This window comes from Sorex araneus, chromosome 10, assembly GCF_027595985.1.
Source record: "Sorex araneus isolate mSorAra2 chromosome 10, mSorAra2.pri, whole genome shotgun sequence".
In the NCBI taxonomy this organism is placed as follows: domain Eukaryota; kingdom Metazoa; phylum Chordata; class Mammalia; order Eulipotyphla; family Soricidae; genus Sorex; species Sorex araneus.
In genome coordinates, this window is record NC_073311.1 from 53,050,472 (window position 1) to 53,061,392 (window position 10,921).

The window sequence follows — 10,921 nt, forward strand, 5'->3', positions numbered from 1 at the left end:
CTCAGTGTCACCGGAACCCTCTCCTCATCACTGGCCTCTCCAGGGACCCTGGTTTGGAATTCTCACCTTCCTCTGGAATTCAGGACCAGGCCTACTGGGAAGCCCAGGCACCAGGCTTTGTACCCAAAGGAGAGTCTCCACACTGTCTTCACAGGCGACAGAAATCCCTCTGTCTGTCACACACCCTCTGTGCGCCTGCTGTCCGAGCGGGGTTCATCCCGGGACCTCGGCTGACCTCGAGAGCAAGTGGCTTCCCCTGGCTCCCCTCTTCAGAGCTCTCCCTCTGACCCTTTACCTCTAGGAGGCAACATTCAGGGTCAGCATCCCACAGCTCACCGAGGTGGAGCCAGAAGCCTGAACCGCTGGGCGACTCTCAGCCCGGCAGAAACTGAGCCCCCAGACGGCAAACGCCAGCTCTTCGCTCTCTTACACCCTCGCTGCCTGCAGACAGCCGAGACTGGGGCCGAGGGCCCACACAAGCGCTGAGCAGGCGCGGTGCTCCAGGGGTCGGGAGCCGTGCTTGGGACTCAGGAGCTCCCGTTCCAAACCGGACACCGCGTGCCCCTCCCCCGAACACTGCTAGGAGTGCCTCCCCGCCCCCCCCAAAATGAAATGAGAACCCCAATAAGCCACTGATTAAAATACAAGGGCCAGAGAGAGATCGCAGCAGGCCGGAGCACATGATTTGCGTGAGAGAGGCCAGGTCTGATCCCAACAAGACGTCTGGTGCCCGGAGCACTGGCAGGAATGATTCCTGAGCTCCCCACCTAACCCTCCTTTCCTCAGAGAACACACACACACACACACACACACACACACACACACACTATTTGACAACAGAGCCTTGATTGGTTTGGTTTGGGCATTTTTTTAAGAACCTTAAGGTTTTTTTTTTTTTTCCTTTTTCCTCTTTTAGTTTCCGCTATGCTCAAGGCTCACTTCTGCTCTGTGCTCAGAAACCACTCCCGGAGCTGCTCAGGGAACCATGAGCAGTGGCATCAAACCCAGGTTACGTATGTGCAAGGCAAGCTCCTTGACCTCTGCACTGCTGCTCAGGCCCCAGACTCTTGCGATTTCTCACCAACTCAATCAATCATGAAGCAGATCAAAGAGCCCTAAGGTCCAAAGAATTCCAGAAACTCTTTGTGTTAAAAATAAATAAATCGATGCTGGAGTGATAGCACAGTGGGTAGGGCATTTGCTTTGCACGCAGCTGACCCGGGTTCAATTCCCAGCATCCCATATGGTCACCTGAGCACTGCCAGGAGTAATTCCTGAGTGCAAAGCCAGGACTAGCCCCTGTGCGTTGCCAAGTGTGACCCAAAAAGCCAAAAAATAACTAACTAACTAACTAAAAAAATAAATAAATAGGGGCTGGAGCGATAGCACAGCGGGTAGGGCATTTGCCTTGCATGCGGCCGACCCGGGTTCGATTCCCAGCATCCCATATGGTCCCCTGGGCACCGCCAGGGGTGATTCCTGAGTGCAGAGCCAGGAGTAACCCCTGTGCATCACCGGGTATGACCCAAAAAGCAAAAAAAAGTAAAAAATAAAAATACAAATAAATCCAGTTTTTCAAAGGAAAAAGATAAACTCTTAAACAGAGCTGGAATCCAGTTAAGAGTGAAGACAGTTCTTTTTTTTTTCTTTTTTAGTTTATTTTTGTTTGAAAGCCACACCTGGTGATGCTTAAGGTTTACTAGCTCTGCACTCAGGGATTATTCCTGGCAGGGTTTGGGGGACCGGATATGGGGTGCTGGGGTTTGAACCCCAGTCGACCACGTGTGAAGCAAGTGCCCAACTCACTGCACTATTTCTCCAGCTCGATGAAAACAGATTTTAAATCACTCGTACACTGTTGCCTGGGCTGAAGACTCAGAATAAAAGCATCTTGCACTTGTACGGACCATGACTACGACCCTATCAAGAGTGACGGGCAGCTGGGGAGGGCGTGGGGAGGGCTCAGTAGAGCCCAGAGAGCCAGAAATCACCAACACTGGAAGTGCAGCTGGGCCCTGGGGGCTCTGGGGTGGGAGGCAGTGGCCTCTCCTCAGGGATGGACCTGCTGACCAGAACGAGCAGTAAACTCGTCTGTCAGTCTTGGGTTTTCTCAGGCAGGGCCCGGAGGAGGCCTTGGACCACCCCAGGAGGTGACCCTGTGCTCTTGAATGACGTTATTATTTCACCCACGTCAAGGTCACGCCTCGCCAAGAGTCTCCAGAAGAGCCCGGCTGGAGAGGACCGTTGTCTCACTTTAGGCGGAGGAACGGGCGGTAGAGCACCGCCTGCCTTGCGGAAATGAGGCCCCACGTCCAATCCCCCCAACACCACCCCCACATGACTGCAAGCGTGTCCCCCCAGCTCCGCCTGTGATGACCCTCAGCGTGGCAGCCAAGTGTAGCAACCCCTGTCTGTCACCATAGCAACGGGAGGAAGGGAAGGGGGACCGTGAAGAATGGGTGACGGATCTTCACTCACAAAGGATGGACTCTGCTCGCTCAGACAGTCGGTTAGCATCAGACAGACGCCAACGCCAGTCCGCCAGGAGAAGCAGCGCTGGAAGAACGTGTCGGTGTGTGTCGGGGAGCAAACACCGCAGTCCAGAGAGCTGACTGGCTAGCGGAGCTGCTCCAAAGAGCGACTATGTGCACGTGTTCCCTTTCCTCTAGGTCGGCCTGGCTCTCTGCAGAGTTGTCAACTCGCCCCCTCCACAGCCAACCCAGCTGGTCTGGTCTCTCCAGGTTTCAGCAAGGCAGCCCCGTTCCCAGCCTTCCCACTTCTCCGGTTCCCCTTACACAAAGGTCAGAGAGCAGTGAAAAAGTCCAGAAAAATAGAATAAAGGTGTAGGGTTCCAGGGTGCTGAGAAGATGCTCAGATTTGGTGTGGGGGGGGTAGCCTGGGGACACTTAAGATGGATCTCATAGAGGCTGGAGAGATAGCACAGCGGGTAGGGCGTTTGCCTTGCACGCGGCCGACCCGGGTTCGATTTCCAGCATCCCAAATAGTCCCCTGAGCACCGCCAGGAGTAATTCCTGAGTGCAGAGCCAGGAAGAACCCCTGAGCATCGTCGGGTGTAACCCTCAAAAGCACTGTTCACTGTCATCCCGTTGCTCATCGATTTGTTCAAGCGGGCACCAGTAACGTCTCTCATTGAGAGACTTACTGTTAATGTTTTTGGCATATCCAATATGCACGGGTAGCTTGCCAGGCTCTGCCGCGCGGGCTCAATACTCTTGGTAGTTTGCCAGGCTCTCTGAGAGGGGCAGAGGAATCGAACTTGGGTCGGCTGCGTGAAAGGTGAATGCCCAACCGCTGTGCTTTCGCTCCAGCCCCCCAAAAGCAAAAAAAAAAAAAGACTGATTGCCTGGAGGCTGGAGAGATTGCATAGTGGGTAGGGAGCCTGCCTTGCACCTAAGCAACCCGGATTCCCAGCACCCACTGCATGGTCCCAGGAGTGGAGCCTGAGCACAGAACCAAGAGGAAATCCTGAGCACTGAGGGTGAGACAAAAAAGGAAAAAAGAAACACCAGACTGCTTGTCTAGGGGCTCCAGCACATCACGCATTGCAAGCAGAAGACCTGGGCTGTATTCCCCACACCACAGAGTCCCCTGAGCACCGCCAGGAGAAACCCCAGCACAGAGCCAGGAGCACCCCGCCATGTACGGATGGACAAACAAACCTGAAGAAGAGACCAAAACAAAAAGGACTCTGTGGTTCTGTAAACCCGGGCAACTTCGCTGAGCTTCCACATGCCTCAGTTTCCTCCTTTGTAAAATGGGCATAATAAATGCTAATATTTATGATGGTGTTTCTACTTCACTGGCCCCCGTGAGCCTGCTGTCATGCCATTTTTACTCCCAGGGGTAAGGCCTGAATTCTGTCCTATCATAAATTCCACAGTAAGGTGAATGTTCTTTCTTCCAACATTTTCCTTGCTTCTAGTAAACTAACCAATTTACCTCTGCCAGTGAGAATCCGGTGCTGGGACCCTTTGTCACCAGGGAAGGGGTGGGAAAGAAATGCAAGTGAAGCCATAAGAGAACAGGTGCTGCTCCTCAGAGTGGACTGTCCACCCAAAGCGGTGGCAAGAGTTAGAACTCATGGGCATTATGTAATTATAAAGGAGTCATCTGCCCAGAGGCTCTACCCGTCACACATACGGGTATACTCAACACCGGAGACAACCTGATTCTAAGAGAAAGACCCAGCAATCCAGGGGGAGTAGAGGTGAACCCTGCCAAGAGAGAGTTTGGGGTGACACTTCTGTTCTCTGGTGGAGATTTAGACTGGGTATGAGGAGGTCCCTTGGTCGGCCCTAGTGAGGGAACTGGTGTCAGAATACTGTATGCCTGAACCCAACTATGAGTAACTTTGTAAATATGGTGCCTTAATAAGAAAGAAAATTAAATACCTTTTAAAGAAAGATTGTATTATTTAACTTTTTTAAAAAAATTATTAAAGAACTGTGGTTTACAAAGTTGTTGACAGCTGAGTTTTAGGCATGCAGTATATCCACACTAATCCCACCATCGTGTCAGCTGTGCTCCACCGGTGTCCCCAGATTCCTTCCCCACCCCCATCCTCTGCCCTGTGTCCCACCTGTCAGCTTAACAGGCACATTACAAAGTTTCGTGTTCACAGCTTCAATCTCAGGCTTTCAGGGTTGACGAGTCTATCTTTGGGTATCAGGCTGTATCACTCAGCTACCTGCCAGCGTAACAGCCCTGATGCCCCTCACCCTTCCCTTCCCATTCTCCTCTTTCCCCCTTGATTTCGTTCCTTTTCTTTCTCTTCTCTAAACACGGGGGTCTAGGGTGATCTAGGCAACCCCCCTTTACTACTGTACATTTCCTGATCAGGTATTCTACGTATCACAGTTAAGTGAGGTGGTCCTGAGTTTGTGTTTGCTAGAAAAGAAAGAGTTCCCTTGCAACTCAGCTTCGCTGAGCCTCCGGAGGTGGTGAGAGACTTTCTATAGTGTGACTTAGACAGCAGTCCTCAAGCTGAGTCTTTGTCCCTGGCGAGGAGGGAGAGAATCCATTGGTTGGTTAGTGGGGTTGGTTTGGGGGCCACACCCAGTGGTGCTTGGGGATTACTCCAAGCTCTGTGCTCCAGGGTTGCTCCTAGTGGTGCTCAAAGACTAAACCAAGGTCAGGTGTGTGCAAGGCAAACACCTTTACCCACCGTACTATCCCCCCACGGTTGGGGCATTGACAATGGAGATGGCCAAACTTCAGTCTATGCATAAAGTCAGAGTTTTCTTCCCTCCAACCTGACTTCTATGTTTTGGATTTTTGGTCTTACCTGGAGGTAGTCTGGCTTGACTTTTAGCTCTCCGCTCAGGGATCACTCCTGGAGGGGCTGGGGGGACTTTCTGGATGTCAGGGGCCAAACCCAGGTCAGCTGCATGCACAGCAAATGCCCTACCCGCTATGCCGTTTATCCACCCTCAGTGATTTGATTTGTTTAAGAAAAGTAAGAGAGAGAGAAAGAGAGTGAGTGAGTGAAAGAGAGAGAGAGAGAGAGAGAGAGAGAGAGAGAGGGTGCTCAATGGACTGGAGCATATTCTTTGCATGCAGGAGGCTCAGGCTTGATCCCCAGAATCTCAGAAATGATGCAGTCACAGAAATAACACAATGCACACAATCACGATCACGATCACGAAATCCTGTTAATCACCAATTTCTCGGGCGGGCTCAGTAACATCTCATTTTGTCCTTTCCCTGAGATCTCAGAAGTCCATCTCGACTCGGCCCTCCTAACGATGTTGCACTGGGGGCTCTTCAGGGTCAGGGGAATGAGATCCAGCTTGTTACTAGATTTTTCATATGAATACACCATGGGAAGCTTGCAAGGCTGTCCCATTGGGGCAGGAAACTCTCAGAAGCTTGCCAGTTTCTCCCAGAGGGAGAAGTAGGCTAAAGATATCGGCCTCGCGCTTCTGGGAGCTTGCTTTTAAGTCTCTGGATGTTGGCCGTTGATGGGATTACACACACCTGGGTTCCTTCATGCATGAGGCCTGTCCAAATGTGTGGAGAGGGACCTTGAGCATGGCTGTAGCTAGGTTCCAGTGGGCTTCGGCCACCAGGAGCTCTGCTCGGGGTGGGGAGGGAAGCTGGAGCCCATCCCCTCTGAGGGGCCCCAGGGAAGACAGCCAGGCGTGCGGGCAAGAGACTCTCACAATGCACACATAGCTGATTAATTCTTAAGCATGAAATCAAGAACATAATGAAGGAAAAAGAGTCACTCGGGCCATAAGTAATGTTGAAACACAAGAGCTCCGCAGCTATTCGCAACGGCCTTGGTCTGGAAGCAAGGCAAGTGCTCCACAACAGATGAGTGAATCACAAGATTGTGGAGTGTGTACACATGGGAAGCGACACAGCCGGGAGGAAAGGGGAAATCGCGTGCTGCAATGTGCTGCAACCTGGCTGGAAGCGGAAGGTGCTGTGCTAAGTGAATTGGGAGGGAAAAACAGATACCGGGTGATATCACTCTTACACTGTGTCAAGCAATGAAGCAAGGGATAAGAAAACAGAACGATGCATCAAGGTTGCAAGTGGGGAAAGGAGGGTAGAGGAGAAGGGACACGGGGGCAGCGGGAGTGGGGGGGTCATCGACACCGTGGGTGCTGGTGAGTAGCTCGGCAACTGCAGAACAGTTACATGAAAATTGTTGTGAGTCACAGTATCTCAACTAAATAATTAAATTAGGTGTTATTTCAAAAATTACATCATGTAAACTAGGTTACTTTTCTCCGTCAAGAAATGGTAATACATGACAACCATGATAGTTGGAAATGATCACGCTGGGCAAGGACTGAGTACTGAAAGGAGGTGAAAGGGCATACATGATAACCTTTCGGTACCTGTATTGCAAACCAGAAAGCCCAAAAGGGAGAGAGAGACAGAGACAGAGAGACAGAGAAACTGTGGACATTTGTGGTGGTAGGAAATACCCACTGGTGAAGAAACGGGTGTTGTAACATTATATGACTGAAACCCAATCATGAAAAAACTTTGTAACTGTATATGTCACAATGATACAATAAAAAAAGAAAAAAAGGGGGGGAGTGCTGGAGAGATAGCACAGCAGGTAGGGCGTTTGCCTTGCACACAGCCGACCCAGGTTCGATTTCCAGCATCCCATATGGTACCCTGAGCACTGCCAGGAGTAATTCCTGAGTGCAGAGCCAGGAGGAACCCCTGAGCATCGATGGGTGTTACCCAAAAAGAAAAAAAAAGAAAATTAAAAAAAGGGAAAGAAGGAAGTGAGAAAAGGAACTGGTTGAGGAACAGGATGTGGACAGGAGGGAAAGGGAATGATCAAGAATGACTTCCAGCCTTCTGACTCGGACCCTTGGGCACAAGATGTGCTGAGACAAGGAGCACCCAGGACCTGGAAGGTGCAGAGACTGTCAGCAACCAAGCAAAAAGCACAGCAGTGGTAACTGAGTTGATAGTACCGCCAAACCCCAAACAGCAGGAGAGCAACCAGCAACGTCTGAAACGGAGTCTCTGTCAACTCGTACTCAGAAATCAACTCAGAATGGATTCCAAACATCAACATAAGAGCTGAAACCAGAAAACTCCTATGCTGAAACCTGGACATAAGGTTCTTGATAGCGGTCTCCACAATAATTTTTAATTTTTTTAATGTAACACCAAAAATAAAAACAATGAAAGCCTGGGGACACTAGTACTGGGAAATGGACACTGGTGGAGGGATGGGTGTTGGAATACTGTGCAATTAAAATCCAATCGTGAACAGCTTTGTAAGGGTCTCTCTCACAGTGATTCAATAGAAACGTTTTTTTGTTTTGTTTTTAGCTTTTTGGGTCACACACAGCGATGCTCAGGGGTTACTCCTGGCTTTGCACTTTGCACTCAGGAAACACTTCTGGCAGTGCTTGGGGGACCATATGGGATGCCGGGGATCGAACCCGGGTCGGCCGCGTGCAAGGCAAACGCCCTACCCACTGTGCTATCGCTCCAGCCCCTAGAAACATTTCTTAAAAATCAACGAAAGAAAAAAATAAATAGGTGGACTGTGGCCAACTATAACTCATCTCACAGCAGAGGAAACCATCAACAAAATTAAAAGGCCATCGATGGACCCGGGGGAAATATTTGCAAATCACATACTGAGTTAAGGTGCTAATATCCAAAACATACAAAGAGGGGCTGGAGCAATAGCACAGCGGGTAGGGCGTTTGCCTTGCACGTGGCCGACCCGGGTTCGATTCCCAGCATCCCATATGGTCCCCTAAGCACCGCCAGGAGTAACTCCAGAGTGCAAAGCCAGGATTAACCCCTGTGCATTGCCAGGTGTGACCCAAAAAAAAAACCAAACCAAAACATACAAAGAAATCACAAAACTCATAAAAGTATTATTTTTCAGGAAGCAAAGAACTGAACTTGGAAAAACTGGCAAAGAACTTGAATTGACATTCTTCTAAAGGCGTACACCTATGGCCGACAGATCCGTGGTAAGCAACTCAACGCTCGTCATGACATACAAATAGAAGACACGATGAGGGTGGAACTCGGTAGTACAGTACCGGCCTTTGTGTGAGAACCAGTTCAATCCCTGGCACTGCAAAATAAATAAATAAAATTAAACACGCCCCAGGGAGCTATGACTTCACCTGTTAGTTGTCTATGATCAACAGCACGGGAGGCAACACATGTGGCCCGAATGTGGTAAAAGGGAAACTCCTTGGACCACACCCCAGAGTGTCAGGCTCGACTCCTGGCTCGGTGCTCAGGGAACCATGCAGTGCTGGGAATCAACCATGGGGCTCCTGCAGATATGATTGCTAGGGAAATCACAATGGGGGTCCCTCAAGAATTTCAAACCAGCAGATCCACATGCACCAACCCTCCCCCTCCTGGGTCTAGGTCCAAACAAAATGACATCTCTGTCTTGAATATCGGGACTCCTGTGTTCACTGCACCATCCCTAGGAGGCAAAATATAGGAGCTATCATGACTGTCAACAGACCAATGAATACATCAAGTAATGTCATACAATATCCCTTGACGAGAAAGGACTCTTCCACTGGACACTGCGTGCTGGACCTGAAGGGTGATGTGCTGGTGAAGTAACCAGGGAGAAAGACCAGCGCACAACGCCTGACCAAAGCTCTGAGACTCTCACAAACAAGGCCAAGTCGGGGGGAGAGAGAGACTAGAAAGAAATCGTTAGCAGGAATCGCAGGGTAGGAGAAGTCACAGGGGCTGGGATGGCGGGGACAAACTTTCCACTATAGGCTGAATCAGGTCAGAGGGTCTAACACAGACAAGGTGACCCTGATGGGCCATGCTCCATGATAGTCTCTTAGCCTAGGCTAGAATATTCCGTTATGTAATCCAAATTCTTTCAAAGGGCAGGACTTGTGTCCTCCCCTCTCCTCCCAGGGAGTAAAGCAAAGTGCCTACCTGCCAGAAGATAGTACAGTGGGTAGGGCACGGCACTTGCCTTGCTGACCTGGGTTCCATCTCTGCAATCCCTTAGGATCCCCCAAGCCCTGCTGGAAGTACGCCCTGTGCATCATTGGGGGTGGCCCCAAAACAAAACAAAAGGTGCCCCTGTGAGGAGTCTGATCTATTCCCTGGCTTAGCGGTGGAAATTCTCCCCTAAAACCAACATTCATCAATCACAATCGTGTACATGCACGATCCAGTCCATTAGACCCCGATAAAGCTTCACGGAGAACGAACATTTGTGTGGAAGTGACAAGATGAAGGAAAGGTGCATTAGGGTTCTCGGGGGGCAGCCGTGGGAAGGTGATTGTCGGGGGAGAGTCTCAGGGAAGATCTTGTGTGGCTTAAGGCTTGTTAATTCCGCTGGGACCCGTTCCCTGTCTAATGACTCGATAAGCATCTCGGCCGCTTCCTGGGAAGGAAGGAAAGGCCGTTTTTGTTGGGCGTGTGGTTAGTTGCCTTCAGCTCAGACTCTGTGGGGACAGAGGGCTCTGGGCAGGCGACTGAGCCCATCCCAGCTGCCCTTGCAATGAACTGAAACTCCTCCTTTTTTCAAACGGTTCCTTGACCTTAGCAACCCATCACTGATTCTTTTCATCTCCTGCCCCAGTTTCTCGAGTGTGGTCTCGGAGGCTGGATGCACCCCATTCCCCCAAGTCACGCGCTGCTTATTCTCAAATTCGTTCCTCTGGCTTTTCAGGTCTTAAGATGGTTGCTTCTTAAAAAAAAAAAAAAATGGTTGCTTCTTTTTCTCTCTCTCTCTTTTTTTATGTAGGAGTACTACTTTTTATTCAGCCATTGATTATGCTGATTGAATTGGGCATGAACTCCACATTACATTAAAAAAATTCTTTTAATTATTTAATTGAATATCCATGAGATAGACCATTATAAAGCTGTTCATAATTAGGTTTCAGTCATACTATGATCCAGCACCCATCCCTCCACCAGTATACATTTACCATCACCAATGTCCCCTGTTTCCTTACCACCATCCCCCAACAACTCCACCCCCCCCCCCCAGCCTCCCTCTATAGGAGACACTTTCCTTCTTGCTCTCTCTCTCCTTTTTGCTTTTGTGCATTATACTTTGCAGTACAGGTGCCAAGAGGTCATGGTATTTGTTCAGGGCATTCAGTATTTTTATCAGGACGGTAAGGCTGGAGTAGCTTTTCAATTGGGTGGCAGCTTTGGGGTATGGATGTGACTGCTGAGGCTTCTGGAAGTACAGAGAGGTGGAGGGAGGTAGCCCTTCCTGACTCTGAGAAAAACCTGGAGATTTCAGTCACAAAACCCGTATACCCAAATTTTCAGCAGATTTTATCTCAGTGAGGTCCATCCTGAGACGGTGGAGTCAGGCTAGGGGTATGGCGGTGATTTTGGATAGTGGAAGCAAGCGGTTTCCGGGGGCTCTGCTTGGGTGGGCCCCAGGCAA